Below are 11,985 nucleotides of genomic sequence, written 5' to 3' on the forward strand. Positions count from 1 at the left end.
GAAAGCTTGGGGAATGTCTGTCAAAGTTTGGGTCCTGTACATGGGTTCAGAGCCACATATTTACTTTGGAAATGAGTATGTGGTCTTATCTTTGTGGTTCTGCCAGTTTAAAAAGGGCAGCAGGAGCGCTCTAAAGCACAATATTTGCTCAAGAGGTATCCAGTATTCATGACTCCAATTCCACAAGGCTTCCTCTGAAATCTGCAAGGTTTTCTGTGGTTTGTTTGCATGCTTTAAATTAATGATGTGGTGAAAAGTGCAACTTAAACTTCTTCCTAGATTCAGCTCTGAGCATGCAAGAACAAACTATTATCCATCATGTATATAAAAATGATTATTAATATTTTCTAAATATTAAAAGTTTTCTTAATATCAATTCCACAGATGATTAACCCTGCTGAAAATAAGTGGAAAAATTACCTCAAAATAATCACATAGCTCCCTTGACAAAAACTTGGGAATCTCTCTCAGCTGGTTCAGTGAGACAACAAAGCCTGTGAGCTTGTAGCAATTCCTGCAGTACCTATTAGAAATTTTCAATTTATACAGCTTATATGAAGTTCTAAATGGAAGGAGTAGCTACCAAGGATCACAAAACATTTCAAGCTTTATAAGCAGCRATGTCTGTTTAACAGAACTAGATCCTTTCTTAGGCTTGGCACTTTGGAAAAAAAAAAATGTGTACTATGCCACACTAACAGTTCCAAATGTTTTATCTTTACCTACCTGTGAGCCACACTGCAGGTCAGTCTCTCCAAAGATGATGAGGGAAGCATTTTGACCACAAGCAAATTTCTAGTAGTTTGTGTATTCCAGATACAGGTTGGCAATACCACCTTTCGTTTCCCAGCCATCTACTCATACTGAAACTCACCAGGCAACAAAGTCTACACTGCACCTTCACCAGCGGTAGGAACAGGTTTACGTCACTGGTGCATTAAAAAGATACAGGAAGCACGATGACAGTGGAAGAGACACTCCAGAGCACTTACTGAAATAGCATAGCTCAAACCTGACTGTAATAGCATGCTCTGTACAAGACACATTACAGATCATTATGCTGAACAGCCTTAAATGTAGGTAATGTAAATGATTGCTTGGAATTTTACACTTTTGGAGGCATTATAAAATTTTTTACATTGTACTTCTTACAAGGCCCATCTTGCTGGTAATATTAGAGACAGAGGCAATGACTTGCTTAACCATTTTCTTTCTAAGGTTCCTTGACAACATGAAGTCAGGGAACTCTAAAAGTAGTCTCTGTTGGAGTTCCATATTTGCAGAACACTCTACTACTTTTTGAAAAGATAGATCATTGTACCATTAGAACGCCACAAAATTATTGATAATATTCGTACATCATTAATAGCAGGACATGGTGAGCACATTCTTCTTTTTCTGAGTACGTGAATTTATCCATCATTTATTATAGGTTTGACTAGAAGCAAAACTCCACTGTCAGCAATGTTGTGTCTACTTATTCTGGAGTTTAAACTAAGATCCTAGATATTTGATTACTGTATTTAACATAATGAACATAAGAACAGGCACACTGAATAATATCAACAGTCTATCTAGCCATGTATTTTGGCTCTAACAACAGCCAGATGTCTATAAAGAACTACCTAACAACAGCACAACAACAATAAAATGCCGTTTCTTTCAAAAATTTTCCAGGATTCCAGGACTTCCAAAGTCAGTAGTTATACCTTTACTTTAACAGCTCTTGATGGATTTTTCTTTCCCAAATTTTTCTAATAACTTAACCCATGTAAACCTTTAAGATTCTCAATATTCTTGGGTTGTGAGAACAACAATATAACTTCATGCTATGTGAGAAAATACTGCTTGTTTGTTTGAACCATGCTATCTTACATTTCTAAACTAAGAATTGAAGAAAGATGGCTATAAAGAATGAGAGGTTCTTCCACATAGGCTAGAAGAAGTGAATTTAGATTTCACTGAGAACAGATCCTTTACTAGGATATATTGGCTGAGCAAGCCCCTAGAAAATCTCACTGCCATCAGGTAATAAAGTACCATTTTTCCTCTTTAGGGTCATCATCTGATAAGCAGAAATGACCGTGAAGTGTACCTTAGCAGAACTAACAGATAGCTTCCGCAATTTTAGGATGCTTGAGTCACTGGAGAGGTCTCAAAAAGTGACAGAAACTTGCTGACCATCACAGAAAAACTTTGTGAGGCTATTTATCTGTGGGATTCTTTCCCAATGTTATATAATATTTTAAAAATCACAAAAGAACAAGTACTATACATTGAGAACTATCCAACATCTATGCTGTGTGAAGCAAGCAGCAAAGGTATGGGTCAGATTGTAGCCCTGATTTCTCTAAATTCAGATTTGGATTGTTAAAGCTCAGTRGGAGCATACTGCATATCAGGAATTCAAGTGCAGTTTCAAATGGCTGCTTCATAGTCTTCAATTAAAGGCATACTCCATGAAAAAATCCCATTTTTGCCTGAGCTCTTACAGAATGAGTCCAAAATGGTGCAAAGAATTCCATTTTGATGATCTCAACATGTTTTGTCATGCTGTCAGTTATGCCAGGGAGAAATGTTCTTCAACTAAATATGTAAATCCTGGGATTTCTCAGTATCTGACACTAAAAGATAAGGAATGCTTTCAAAGGATTTTGCTCTGTTGGTATAAGAAGTACAGCTAATATTCAGTATATTAGAGAAAGTACCCGCAGTGGAAAACATCTGGGTTTGGATTAAATCACAGGTGAATTAATTTTGTGACCTACCTGAAATTGAGATGCATGTAAGATGTTTAGAAGGATCCTGAAATTTACTTCATCCTTAAAGGAAACAGTACAAAGAAAATGAGTTATCAGAGGTTTAATTTCCTCCTTCTCTAGTAGATKTAACTGCTATACAAACAAATGAATATGGAAAAAAAAATGCCAGGAGTTATTTAAACTCCTCCGCAGCAAACTACTCTGTAGTTTATTCCATGAACTACTCCATAGTCAGCATGGATTCACCAAAGGGAAATTATGCTTAACCAATCTGATAGCTTTCTATGATGGCATGACTGGGTAGATGAGGGGAGAGCAGTGGATGTTGTTCACCTTGATTTCTGCAAGGCTTTCAACACACTTTCCTGTAACATCCTCATAGATAAGCTCAGGAAGTGTGAGTTAGACAAGCAGACAGCGAGGTGGACTGAGAACTGGCTGAAAGGCAGAGCACAGAGGGTTGTCATCAGTGATGTGGAGTCTAGTTTGGAAGTTTGTAGCTAGTGGAGTTCCCCAGGGGTCAATACTGGGGCCAGCTTCTTCATCAGTGACCTGGATGAGGGGACAGAGTGCCTCCTCAGCAAGTTTCCTGATGATACCAGGCTGGGAGGAGTGGCTGACACACCTGGGGGCTGTGTTGCCATTCAGAGAGACTTGGACAGGCTGGAGAGCTGGGTGGAGAGGAACCTCATGAGGTTCAACAAGGGCAAGTGCAGAGTCCTGCACCTAGGGGGGAATAACCCTAGGCACCAGTACAAGCTGGGGCTGACCTGCTGGAGAGGGAAGGTCGAGGGAAGTGATCCTGCCCCTCTACTCAGCCCTGGGGAGGCCTCATCCAAGTACTGTGTCCAGTTCTGGGCTCCCCAGTACAAGAGAGACATGGAGTTACTGGAGAGAGTCCAGCAGAGGGCTACGARGATGATCAGAGAGCTGGAGCACCTGCCCTGTGAGGAACGGCTGCGAGAGCTGGGCCTSTYCAGCCTGGGGAAGAGAAGACTGAGGGGGGATCTTATCAATGTGTACAAGTACCTTAAGGGAGGGTGTCAAGGGGACGGGGCCAGACTCTTTCCAGTGGTGCCAAGCATCAGGACGAGAGGCAACAGGCACAAACTGAAATACAGGAAGTTCCATCTGAATATGAAATGTATTTTGCTCAAAATGTTAAAATATCATAAAAAACAAACAAACAAAAAACCTTTCATTTGATGCTCTGATTCCTCAAAAATATCTGATCTATTACCTGAAAAATATGTTGCAAGGACTGTAAAGAAGGCTGAAGTAGAACTAATGTGCAAAAACGCGAGAGAAGGCGGTAACTAATTTAATTTCTTCCACTGCTTGAAGGGGCACAATCTGTAATGAAGGAAATATCCTGGGTGTTCTACGGACAAAGAAAAGAGAAAAACTTAGAAGATAACAACTGGACTACCATCTCAAATTAAAATTGAATTTTAGAAACCCAAATGCAATTACAACTAGTATTTTTCTACTTTTAAACCTTCATCTTGCTCCATGTGGAATGAATGGAAGTTTGTGACAGAAGATTAGACAACAGTTTTAAAATACTGCCTAAAAATACATAATCTTCTGATCACATGGGGGAAGAAAGTTTTATTATTTTCAAATGCTTCCCTTATCAGCAATAACTAAATCTCATATGTAACTATTTTTAGGAGTAATTGAGTATTTCTCATTTTGAATATAAAACTATTAGTATCAACACAAATATTTCTGCAAGTATTAAAAAAATTTAACAGGACAAAGATAAATCAAATAAGAAGATAAAGAACAGATAACAGAGCCGCAAGAAAAAAACAACAGGAATATGTGAAAAAGTTGTACTAATTTAGCTACTGTTAAAACGATGTACTTAGAAGCTCTCCACATTCTTTGTGGTAAACTCATTTTAAATGTATCACTAAAGTATCAGTGATTTATTCAATATGAACGACAAGATTTACATTATATAATTAGAAGTCTGTAATTTTGCTTTCCATTCTTCTGAAAAAAGTTAATAGAATTAAAAAAGAACATAAGAAATCCACACCGTACCGTCTATGCAAGTTGCTTAGCATCATAAACCCTTCTAAATCTAAAGAGCGTCTGGTTCAAGTGGAGGTTGAACACCACACTCTACTGGCAGTGACATACTCAGATCATCAATAAACATTGTCACCTTAGAACAAATAAAATATTTATGAATTATGAGGTTTTTATACTCAAATTATTTTATATGGTAATGCTTAATGATGGCACATAATACATTTAATTAGAATTCACGTTCTTTTTTTAYTGAAAATGGGTATTTATTTTGTGTAACTGTTGGCTCTTTCAGATCACGTCATACAGAAAATATAAGTATRATCAAATACCTATAACATACATGAGGTGCTCTATCTCACCCAAATGGAGATGGTAACAGGCTGAAACAGGTCATCTCCCACAATAAATCCTGCAGGTTCTTCTTGTAGGCCTATACTGGATTTTAAGAACAAGAGAAGCCAACAACAGAAAGTTCTCTTGCATGAAAAACATGAGATGGCTCCAAAACCATGATTAACTCTTTGTTAAAAAAAAAAAAAAAATCCAAACAGGAATAAATTGATGTATATTTGTGGATGATGCTCAAGGTGACAGCTGTTGTAATAAGCATCAAGGAAACAGTAAGATTGTCAGACCGGGAATACCCAACTAGGTAAACAATTAAAAAAWTTTTTTTTACAGGAACTTTGACTTTCACCAAAAACTGTTGAGACTATCAAGTTATCTGTATATTATAAGTAACATTTCTCTTCCAATTGCTTTCAAGACATGAAGGTACTGTAGTAGAGTAAGAGGGTAGGAGGAAAGCCTAAGAGGAGACAAGATCATTAATCAACATTCTAAAATAACCAACCACAGTCAAAGGAAAACACTTACCRCTCCACCAGCTTCTTAAATGTCTGTAATTATGAATTATGAATGTATTACTGTCAAGCAGTATTTTACCTGTTTGGAGTTTGGAGCACTCATGATATCTTTTTATTACCAGGTTTTGAAGAATCCAGGCCTGGGTTTGAGCAGCTGTAGTGTGGGCACCAAACTGTATTTTGGAAATTATAATATTCTGTCTTGTTTTAGACGATGTAGCAATGTAGTTAACCTCATATGCCAAACATGTCTGTTTAGTCCTGCTTCAGAGCAGTGCCACATAGAAAGTTAAAAGTTAAAACAGAGCTGGCAAACCACTGATCTTACTTTCTTCATTAATTTAATAAGACTCTTAGTATTCCACTACGATTATTTTCCTCATGCTAAAAAATATCTAGAAGTCAAAGTTTATTTTTTTAAACTCTATTGTCATTTGCATAAGGTTTCCTAGATAACAAGCAGAGATACTTTACCATTACTTTTAACAGTAAAACATTTTTCACTGAATTCCTTATCAAAATTACAAGCTAAGTAGTAAAAGTCACTTGCACTAGCATTTACATTGCCACCAACATTAACTTATCTTAAAGGACTGTAAGATGAATATCTCTTAAGATTTCTAGGTGATACATCATTTTGCTACAAGAAAGCTATTATAACGTAAGCTAGCTGCCAGAAAAAGAAARAAATGATAGTGACTCCAACCTTCACTACTGTGTTTTTTCACACACAAATAAGAATTGCTTCATGTCAATTTGTCATTTACATTTTTCACATTTATTTAATTAATGCCAAAAATGTTTAGATCTAGAATTCACAAGAAAGAAAAAGCCATCGTTTTGGCTAATGTTTTACCGCTAGTGATGGACAAAGGCAGATCAGCCAGACTCTTTCAGTGGCCCCTCATAACAGTTTGCTGACTTATGGTTAGGTCAAGAAATAGTTTTAAAGCTGTTGTTCTCTCTTAATTCTCTAAGAAATGSAAGACAAGGCTGTGGGGTAATTGCCAACTTAATCCCACAGCTCTATAACACACCAATGCACAGGACTGCTTTCCAAAAGCCTGCTGTTAAGTATTCATATGAATAAATACAAAAAATTGCTTACAGTGAGGAACAATGAGAATATAGATGATGATGCCTGATATTGTAAAACAACTTTGACAACTTTGCCATTGTGACAAGCATTTGAAACRTTTGCCTAGTGCAGAATTAAACTTCCACTCTCCTTGGCTGTTTACCACAAAAGCACCTCATTCTAAACTTCAGCGGATAAGTGACCTGCTAATTAAGTCACAAATATTTAACATTACTTAAACTACACTGAGTAATTGACAAACCCATAATTTTACTTTCAATTTGAAACATGTGAACTTGTATACAATAGCTGTGGTTTTCATTGAAAATTAAGTGTTTTTCATACCTGAGTCTTCTGCTGAGGACAGTATTTTCTTCAGGACACCCTGGACTACATGAGGTGTTAAGCAACTGGTATTCTTCAAAAACCTGATTAAGAAAGGAGAAACTGAAAGAGGCACAACTGAATTTTGTAACAAAAGGTGTCAGAAAGAAAAAAATCCATTTCTACAGTATTCTTCTTTCTCATTTGGAATGAGGATGGCAATATATAATGCTCTTACCTCCAATACTGTTAGAATTATGTCCACATTTTTCTGATAGGCTTCCTTATCATTAAGGCATATAAATTTTAATGCTAATACTGATACGACATTTTTATCCTTTTTTTTTTCTCCTTGATTTCGATGGAGGAATAAGGAAAGGGAGGTAGTTTTTCAACCTGGATGGACAGAAAGCCTATAAAATCTCTAAGCAAGCTTGTTTCACCCATATAAGATGAACTTGGCCAATTAGGTTCAAAAATTTGATTGAGGGACAGGGATGAAGAAGAAATAAATACATATACATGTACATGAACACACACAGGATGATAATATAAGAGTCATTTCCTAGGTATAGCTAGGCTAAGAACACGCATAAGAAATTTTGGCTAAAGTGTTCCTTTTGCTCATTGAACTTACCTGTAAACCGGGACTTAAAATGTTCAAGCCATACTACAGATATAATAATAATTGAATATTTATTTAAATTTAGATACAATTTGATCTGATCATTTCATAGATTTTGAATATAGATAATTATTCCTATCTACAACCTTGTTGTTTTAGTTGCATTATGCAAAATGACATCTCCTAAAACTGTTCCTAATTTTACAAATAATCTCCTTTCTTTCTGAAGTCTTTCAAATACATGCTGAATCACGGCAGTCTCAAGTGCCAGAATCTCCTAAAATTATATATAAAGAAACTTCTGCCTAAACTATCAGAAATGCATATTGTGTTACTGTATGTCCATCAATATGTATAGTTTGCACATCTCACGCTGCATATGCAACTGAAGACTTCTGAATAGGTTCATAACTGCTGGAATCAAGGGCGCAGTACATATACCACAGTAAGAATYTGTTGAAGTATGTGCAGCGCTGCAATAGAGAGAAGGGCAACCTGAGGTTATAATAATAATAAAATTAAAAAAAAAAAATAGAGAGAGAGAGAAAGAAATCACATACTTACCTAGCAGTCAACTGAAGAAGCTGGAATAAAAACTCCCAATAACCACAAATACAATAACTGAGATGAAAGGAGCAAGTAACTTAAGATTTTTGCAAAAATTCTTTTGATTTCCCAAATCTATTTTTATAATCCATGTTTTACTGCACGTTTTTTACATTATGATTGTCATTGTTCTAGGTGTACAGGGAATGGATTAGAACATGATACACAGAAGCTGCAGAATACAAACTTCAGTTTGCTGAAGTTTAATAAATAGAAAGTAAACATGATTACAATGACTATGATTACATAATAATACATACATGGTCATGTTTACATAGGACTGATTACAAGATGCTAATAACAATTACATGTGCTAACATCATTAAAAGAATTTAATATTCTGCTACTTTATGAAGGATATTAAAGTCACAAAAAATATCATCCCAAATAGAAACCATGTCTGACATATGCTAACACTCTTTTCTCAGTCATGGTATTAATCTGAATATGACTGTATCTAATCCTTAGAATGACATACATGTTTTGTACGACCTGTAAAAGATTTCATATATAAAATATATATATAAAATTCTTCTTCAAATATATTATGTACAAGTTTATTGAAACTATGTCTTACTTTTAAAAGAGTCTGATCACAGAATCTTCCTCATGTTCATTCTCTCATGTCGAAAGATCTCCAGTTATCCAAGCAAATGCAATTATATAGTTTCTTAACAGTGTCTGCAACTTGTCAAGATGCTTTTCCAGAAACTATTTCTTTTCTTTCTTGGTATCAATTAGACAGGAAAAAAGAAAAACAAAACAATAATTTAAGCAGATTATCATCACCATCATCAAATATTTCACTGCCTTCAACTAATTTAATTTTGTAATATATTCGACATAGTTTTATAAACATTGGTATGAGTTGCCTGGCATTTTCAGTAGTGCATGCTTACTAGAAGCCAAATGGGATGTGGCTTATATCACTGTCCAGAGAGTAAATAGTTCTGCAGTATTGCTACCAAAACTCTTTGAAATACATGATGTTGAGAACAAAACTCTGGTTTTTACATTCTTTTTCCAAAAAACTGTTCCATATTTTCAGAAGTTACCATGCTAGCACGCTACTAGAGGTGCATATGCAGCACATGTGCTTAACCTTTTTGACGTTCACATATTTTTGGCTAGCTATCTTTTGGTTTTGGTCTCAGCAGTGCTCACACTGTGCGTGTGCATTCTATTCTTCTTTATATTTTGTTAAGATCATCAAGGAAAATGCAAATCATCTGTCCACGTTTCTTTCAGCTGCAGAGTATGAAACTGTAGTCTTTCATGGAAGATCAAATGGGGAGTGGAAAGGAAAAAGAACATGCCAACGCTTCATCATCCTAATAAATTTCTGAAAAACAAATTGTCCCTCTCCTTGAAACGTTTGTCCATACATATTCCAATGGGTTACGATATTAAAGTATTCTTCAGGTCAAGAGATGTGGAGTCCTTGAGCCCTGCATGAAAAATTAGTTGCAGGATCACTTTCCCAAATAGAGCATCTATATACTTCTATAAAGTCATAATGCACAGGAAAATTTAAGCAGAGCTCCATATGACACCGTGGTACCTGCCTGGAATTAAGATGTTCTTGAGCCTGTATGTGTTGCTTGAAGTCTTACGGAATATCCAGCAGCTGCACCTAGGGGTTTCACCTTTGCTATCTCCCAGCACACTTTTCTACATCTTAGCTCATTTACTTTGCCACAGGATGTGAAAGTAGAAAGTATAATCAGGTTCTCAAAGGGATCACACAAATTATTGGGGGATAGGTCCATCTTTAGCTGTTTAATAAGATGTTCTGAACATAAGAACATTCAGCTGCAGCTCAAGAAGTACCTTCATGTTGCTAGGGTCAAAACAGTGGTCAGTAAGGATMCCTAAGACAAGGGTTAGTTAATTGTACAAGTAGAAATGGCTATTTCTTATGTGACCTCACTGCAGAGTAGGAACAGATATTGCTCAGACAAAAAATCTCCCAGTTCAAGAGCAAGTGTTACATATATATCCATACACGAAACAATTTCTGGAAGGTTAATTAATTCCAAGCAGCAGAACTCTGTGGCCATAGGAAATTACTGCATGTTGTCAGCAAAATTAAAATGGAACAGAAACACATCAAAGAGATTTCTCCTTGAATAACGTACAAAATTTAGGTCCTTATATTCTTAAATTAAAAACATCTATAAATAGTCAATTAGCTGGCTTTACTTCATTTAATATTTCAGTTTGCATTGTCAGACAAATTGCAGAACCTTATGCATCTTGGAAAAAACAGCCTGCGAAAGATTTGATATGCAAACATTAAGCAGGGTAGTGATTAGCAAGTCATTCTGTAATAATGTCTTCTTTAATATGAAAGAATGCAATTTTGTCAGCTTCTGAGTAACCAGTGTAGATGATTCTTCCTTTTCTTGAGGCAAAATATTTAATAATTCATTGTGAATTGAATATGCATCTATTTGGCTGACCTTTTCACTAGATAAGTTTCTGATAGGTTTGGCTTCAACTGTCAATTGCATCTTGGATTTTTCTGCATTTCCTACAACACTGTCCTCAATTTCAACACCTAAAAAAACCCAAAGAAGTATCTGCCATGTGAGAAGAGATTATCTAAACTAAAACTATAGTTTATGCATTTTGCATATACACTATATAGCTTCTAGCTATATAAATACTTCATTTTGTTAGACCGGCAACTTTAAGACTTCACACTTGTTGAACGTCAGATCAAAATTACTTTTACAATGATGGAAAAAGGAACAATGCAAAATATTTTATGTTACATAATCTTTTATGCTTAGAAAATATCTCAAATGACTGAAGTAATGAAAGGTCTTTCTTTTAAAGGAAAAAAAAAGTGTCAGTGAAACAGATTTTTTGGACCTAATTAAACTGCACATACAGCATGTTTTATGTACACAAAATATTCAGAGCTCTGACTGCACTTATGTTTACAATTTAACTTCTAAAAGACAGCTAATTTCTGTAGACAGTACTGCATTCTTGGAGACCCAGATAAGCTACAGAATGACAGGATACAGAACATGGGGAAGATAAAGTTCACTCATAAATGCAGTGCCATCTTGGAAAACCTGGGACCAGGCAGTACAAAATCAGAAGCTCTTCTAGAAAGAAGAAAGCAGCTTCACAAACCAGGATCAAAAATGCCAGGCTGCAGTTTTCCTAAAAAAACGCTTGGATCATACCATGGACCACATCATCAAGAAATTCAACGCAGTGACTAAACTTCACCTGTTTTAATGGTATGAATATAATATTAATTAATACATTAATCATCTTTATCCTTCAATGATAAGAGTTCACTGCAACAGCAGGAATTTTCCTAAAGAAAATGCAAGGCAACTCTTGAYCATTATTATGAGAAGGAATTTACTTACTATTTACTCACTTTTACTTAYTCTATCCAAAATTTCCAGTTTTGTTCACTGTATAGGGGAATCAAGGATTATGCAGAGATTCTTTACAATAACCTACAATGGAACTGGCTGCCTTTTTTGCATTTATCTAAAAAGTTTAACTCTTTGTACAAACTTATTCCAAATACACTTTCAGGATGTCCTGCATCTTTCTGTGTACTTACTYTGGCAACAATTAATAGCCACATCTTTATATAGGGTTGCCATCCTCCATCATTTTGATCCTGTTAATGAAAAAGACTATGTATTT

Source organism: Rhea americana, unplaced genomic scaffold (genome assembly GCF_003343005.1).
Source record: "Rhea americana isolate MKP2758 unplaced genomic scaffold, rheAme1 scaffold_109, whole genome shotgun sequence".
NCBI classification, from domain to species: domain Eukaryota; kingdom Metazoa; phylum Chordata; class Aves; order Rheiformes; family Rheidae; genus Rhea; species Rhea americana.